This window comes from Tiliqua scincoides, chromosome 9 (assembly GCF_035046505.1).
Source record: "Tiliqua scincoides isolate rTilSci1 chromosome 9, rTilSci1.hap2, whole genome shotgun sequence".
NCBI lineage: Eukaryota > Metazoa > Chordata > Lepidosauria > Squamata > Scincidae > Tiliqua > Tiliqua scincoides.
In genome coordinates, this window is record NC_089829.1 from 38,285,294 (window position 1) to 38,291,982 (window position 6,689).

Consider the following 6,689-nt stretch of genomic DNA (forward strand, 5'->3'; position numbering starts at 1 on the left):
ATTAATAAATGAAGCTCTCCTAAATTCCCACGGCACACCTGGGGACCATTCACGGCGCACCAGTGTGCCACAGCACAGTGGTTGAAAATGGCTGCCTTAGAGGGACAGACAGTTCATTACTACAGTTGCCCTAAAAACCGAGCCTCAGAATCCAGAAGAGTCTCCCGGAAGCTGGAAGTGACATCCCAAGAAGCACAAAACATAGAGAAGAGCATAGAGATCAGTGTGTTCTGAAAAGAACAATGCTGAAAATAGCTGAATTTGAATTCAAAAGCGGATAGCACCACAAATCTAAAGACAAAGCAGAGAGATATGCTCAACCTGAAAGTGGAGCACCAGCCATCGCACATTGTTTCTCTGTTTAATTGTTTCCCCATATCGGTTTCCAAGACACACAGAGATTTTTTGACTGCCTCACTTTGAACAGGAGACCTTTTGCATTCATTGTATTTTTGAAAGAATAAATAAAAACTCTGTCAACTTTAACTTCCTGCCCGCTTGGTTTCTAATCTGAGATTGTTCCCAAATGTTCATTGGAAGCTGCTATTCACTGCATCAGAGCTATCGAGGATAATATTCTTAACATACGGCCCAATCCTACCCCCATTTTACAAAATAGGACAGCATTCTGCTATTGTAGAAGGCCCAGCAATGGTGCAGACACGTTGTGGCTGCTGAACTGGGCCAACGCTGGTAAGTTGGTGCAAGGGATGTTTCGTGGGAGTTTCTGGGCAGAATGGTGGTAGGGCAGGGGGTGGGGATTGGGCCAGAATGGGTAGATCTTGGCAGCACCCATGTGTGCCAGATGCTATCCCCTTTGTTACAGCCTTCCTCACCTCCTCACTTTCCTTGGATTTGCTCCAGCTATAGCGCTGGCACAGGTCTGAGAGGACCCATAGTTCACTGGGGGTGTACTTAGAGATAAGGGAACATAAGTTCCCTTACCTTGAAGAAGTCTCTTGACCCCCCTCCACCAGTGGATTCAGTGTGCACCTCCATGGCACAACTGCATCGGTGCCAATGGTGGGGGAGAGGATTTGGAAAACAGACTGGCAGTTACTCTGCAAGGTTTCAGAGAGTACTTTTTTTCTGCACCCTTCTGAAGACACCAAAAATTGAAACTGAGACTTTCTTTATGAAGGTAGGTACTCTTCCAGGAAGCCGCAGCCCTGCCTTAAAAGTGCTTCACTTGGAAGCATCCATGGATTCTGTTATGCATGACCATGCTTCGGTCTGAGTTCATCAAATGATCTCACCCCTGATTAGAGGGGCTAATTAGTGAGGCTGCTGTGATTAGACCTGTGCTACTTAATTCCGCAAGATGTAGCAAGATGTCATGACTACAGTCTTGCAAAGGGTTATTTTGCACTCAGAATCTGCAGCTAGCTTCTCTGTGGGTGACTTAAGAGTAGGGTTGGCAGGCTGGAAAAAAAACCTGGATATTTCTGAGGCAGACCCTGGGTGATGTCATAAGACCTGGCCTAGTGATGTCACAAAAATGACCACAATTGAAAGGGGGGGGGGAAATCTGGTGAAAGAGTAGAGCCCAGTACTTTTCTACACATGAGCTCTACCTGCGATCCACCATTTGCCACCCATCTGCTTAATGAAAAAATAAAAAGCTGGAGAAGAAAGGTCATTTGGGGGAACTGGCAGCCCAGTTAAGAAGTTATGGCCTCATCTGACCATCACTGGATATGAACGTCATTGGGAGATGGGAGAAAGTTCTTGTCCCCGTACAGAAATTATTTCCTTATTAAATTTGATGGAAAAATGGTTTCCCTGAAATGTTCTTGAATGTATGGCAAGGGCTTGAATCCTCATTTTAATTTATTTCTTTCTGAGATCATAAGCTCTCAATGAACTCCTTGACTTGAGACGGAAAAATTTTTTAGAACTTGTTCCACTTTGGAATGCATCCTCCTTTTTTTATCACCATAAATCAGAGGGAGAGAATTTCTCAAGAAAAGGAAGAAGCCCAATTCCTAAGAATTCCTGGCAGCTGATGCAATAATGACAATGTTTGTAGAAACCAAACAGTAAGAAGCCTTGGGAAATGCAAAGTCAGAGCAAAAGACAAGTGCTCTCCCCTTTCTTTTGCCAGATGTTAGTTCAAACAATGTACAATAAGTAAGGCTGCACTGAGTATTCTCTCATTTTGATTTTTGGACTGAAAGTGTCATTCATCCCCACCCAGATTATGGCTTTTTTCTCCTTCTTGTATTAATTACATGGGCATTCCCAGGCAATCAGGGATCATACAATGAACAGGATTGTTGGATGTGAATACCTGATGTTCTCTCAGAAGGCATTATGAAGCCCATTCAGAGGTAGGGCAATGCACTCTGGATTTAATGACATGAGTAGAGGTGTTTGAAAATGGTGCTGTTGATTTTACTCAGAAGTAAGTCCATTGTGTTTAGTTAAACTTAGGCTGTATTCCTGTCTTACTCACTGGAAACAAACACCTATACATAGGAGTGATCCCAGCCAATCAGGGAACATGCAGGGAATGAAATAAAGTACTTACACTAAGAGCCAAGGAGATTTGGCTTCATGATGGTGTCACTGAGAGCATAATAAAATAAAACTCTGAGCTGGAGAGGGCAACACAAATACAAAGGCAAATATTCTTAAATTGTATTACAAAGCAAACAAAAAAATACAAAAAGAGAGGCCACCAATTTGCCACCTCCCCTGGCCTGTTGCCTGAGGCAGAGGTTAAGCTGACCTCATGGCTGGGCCAGCCCTGACCAGGGAAGTCCTGATTAACCTTCACCACTCTTAACCACTACCCTACATCAGCTCTGGAAAACATTGGGGAGAAGGTCAGGAATATACCATAATATTATTAGAACATCGCAGGGCTGGGAAACATATTTGTAGATGTTGATCTCCAAAGCTGTCCAGTTGAGGTTTAGAGTGGTTAAAAGCACTGAGAGAAAATGTGGATACAGTCTCAAGTGTGAGCCATAGTATTTACTTAGCAAAGCTGTGATTATAGCATGGCTGGACTATACAGATGACTAATGCTTGACAAAGCTGTAGTCCTTAGGAAGCAGGAAGGGGGTGCTTTGTAGACTTTTCCCCCTTGAAAACTGCCTTTAAAATATACCCTGGGAAACCACGAAAATTGGCTCCTGCAGAAAGCCCCTGCCAGAAAATAAGGATGCCAAAGACCAACAAGACAAACTGTCATTCTCAGACATATTAGTGCTTAACCTTTTTATGGACTATTAGACCAATGTGACTTCTGTTCTGAATTGAGATGCAGAGTTAAACAGAGATCTTGCTGCCTTGGCCAGACAGAGGAGGTGAAGTCTATAAGTCTTGAATTCTTCTTTAGCTTGGATTCTAATTGGAGCCAGAGTAGAATTTAATTCCTTGTCCTTTCCTCCCCAGTTGGCTCCAGATGCCTGTCCATCAGGTGCTGGAAAAAGTGAGAGGAAGAGGCTTCCCTCCTCCTTCTCTTGCCACTAAGAGACAGAGTCTGTAAGCCTATCCACACTTACCTTGGAGTAAGATCCATTGACTATAATAGGACTTTCTTCTGACATGCCTAGGATTGGCCTTTAAAAGCCACAAATTAGTAGGATGAAAGGCGTTTAGAGAACAAATATGGAAATAGATATCAATAGTTGCACATTTTATTTTTAACCAATTCATAGATGTACTGTTTATGAATTTGCTATTATGTCTATTGTTGTGTGTTTGAGTCATGATCCATGGTTCATCTGGATGCTTGTTCTAATGGTGGGTTGTTAGCCATGGTGAATATACTATATGGACAATGTGGAATAAAAATATGTGGGAATACATAAATAAGGCTGAAAAGGATGTTAGGATATCAACATATTATGCAATTCTTTGGAAAAGAGGGGAGGTATCCACCTTGTAACCACATGCGAATTGCTTAAATCAGCCTGATTATTTTCTAAAAATTACTTCTCAAGCAATGCCGAATTTCAGGTGCTGTGGAGGACACATGTTTCTTGTGTGACTCTCTAACAGCCCAGTTGGGCACTATTATTCCATACTAGTATTCCCACAGCAGGAGCTGCTTTATAACTGCTGCAAACATCCTTTCCTGGCAGTGCATGGAACAGCACTTTTCTGGAAGCCATGTGCTTCTGGAATGCTGTCAGAGAGGTCAGAGCAGTCCAATGCATGGCAGTGGGGAAACCTATGCACTCCAACACAGGTAGGTTGGCAGGGAGAGCGGAATGTGGCAGGGAGGGCAGGGGGCATGATAAAAGGTGGGACAGTGTGGCATCCAGCATAAGCTATTCGCTCTGGATGTTGTCCCCTCTGGGAGCAGCTGACACCCCCCCTTTGTTTCCTTGGACTTGTGTTCTGCCAAATCCCAATCCAAGCTCTGCCTGGAGAATTATGCCCACATTTAGCTAATTAGCACCCCTTTTCTACCCAAGAATGACCCTGGTTCTGCCCTACAGTCCTGCTGGACCCCACCTCCAGGGTAGCTCGCCTGTTCAACCTGCAGAGGTCCTCTCTCCTGCCAGCAGCCTCCCACCACTACAGCAGCCCCTTGGTCCTCAGCAGGTCTTGGGCACAGCAGCCACACACCAAACTCCAGTGTCTCCAGCAGTCTCCAAAGTCCATTTCTCCAGCCTGTCCTTCCTCAAGCTTTCCTCCCTCTGTTACCCACACCAAACTCTCCCTTCATCAGGTGCTCTTATGCCTGAGAGCCCTATTGCCTTCAAGTGGCTGCAGCTGTGCAGCACGCCCTCTGCTGAAAGCCCAGGCCTTACCTTTAAAGGGGCCACTGCTGACACCACACCCTACCTCCTTGCCAGATCTTCCAATACAACTTGTATTGGAAGAGATTCCAATACAACTTGTGCCACCTAAAGAGCTGGCATATGTTAGAGGAGACATATTGGCAATCAGGAAAAATATTTTCCCTTTCTCCTCCCAAGCCTTCCAATCTGCCCTCCCTGCCATAGCATACAGCACAGCCTGTTTGGGAGGGGCGAGGATAGAATTGGACCCCAAGAGACCCACAATTGGCCACCTAGGCTGGTTCAAGCAATTTTATTGTCCCGGTCAAAAATTATTACTGCCCTCTATCTTGTGGTATGTGCAATGGGAGGAGTGGCAGGGGAGAGTATGACACATTTTCTTTTCAAAGATTTTCCCAGTGGCATTTTTTTCACCCTTTTCCCTCCAAGAGAATGGAGCAACAGGAAGAGTGAAGGGAATGAGGTTGCAATGGGGGGTGACAAATGCCTTGGTATTTCAAACTGTATGTCCAAGACCATTGAGTCCCATGGTCTTAGGGTTTGTGTGCATATCCCCAGAACAGTTTCCCTTACAGGATGGACCTCCTGAAATTTTGCCACTGTAGGCCGCTCCCAGGACTGCCCAGTACTGCCCAATGGTTGGACCATTCCTGCTCCAAACTGGAAGAAAAAGGAGAGTTGGGGCACAATACTAACCAGGTCTACTCAGAAGTAAGTCCTATTTTGTTCAATGGGGCTTACTCTCAGGAAAGTGTGGTTAGGATTGCAGCCTTAGAGGTGGTGGTGGGTATTTCTTGCTGGCCCCAACTAAGCAGTTTTCAGAACTGAATAAGAGTAAAACTCACCCACTCAGTCCTTCCAAAGGAGGTTTAATTCATTGTACATTCTGCTTTTCAAAGCAATCCCTGGCATCTTTGAGGAAGGGAAAATGAAGTCAGTCTTGGGGGAGAGGTTTTGCAGCAGGCTTCAGCTAAGACATTAGCCAAGGAAATCTAATGGTTCACTACACTTTGACCTCACCTTCTCACTCTGAATGACCCCACTGGTTGCTGCTGTATTTACCATGGAATAATTAGGGTATGTTGCACTCCTCACTTCCCGAACAGCTTTCCAGGGTGACCTTTCTTGTGAGGGAAAAAGCACAAGACTTGTACTTGTTTTTGATGTATCCGTTTACAAATATACAAGTATAGCAGGGGGAATAAGGAAGCACAGTGCTTTTTTTGTAAAAGAAAAGGTGCAGGAACTCACAACTTGTTAATCTTTTATTTATTTATTTATTTATTTATTTATTTTTAAACCATTTTTTATTGGAGAAATAAAATATTTTTTATGTGCTTCCCAACTAAAGATGAACTTACTTCTGAGTAGACATGCATAGAATTGGGCAATCAATCTCCACATCCCCTTCCCCCTAGCTACTTCTTCTACACATGGGGAAAAATACTGTACAGGTGCACTTATAGTGTGTAATATGTAGTGTGGCACTATGAGGAGAGGAAGCGATGTAATACTGGGGGCGTGCTATCGTCCTCCAGACCAGAAATCGGATGGGGACCTTGAAATGAGGAAACAGATCAGGGAGGTGACAAGGAGGGACAGGGTTGTAATCATGGGGGACTTCAATTATCCTCATATTGACTGGGTCAATTTGTGTTCTGGTCACGATAAGGAAACCGGGTTTCTTGACGTGCTAAATGACTGTGGCTTAGAGCAGCTAGTCACGGAGCCCACCAGAGGACAGGTGACTCTGGATTTAATATTGTGCGGTACGCAGGACCTGGTTAGAGATGTAAACGTTACTGAGCCATTGGGGAACAGTGATCATGCTGCGATCCGTTTTGACGTGCACGTTGGGGGAAGAATACCAGGCAAATCTCTAACAAAAACCCTTGACTTCCGATGGGCGGACTTCCCTCAAATGAGGAG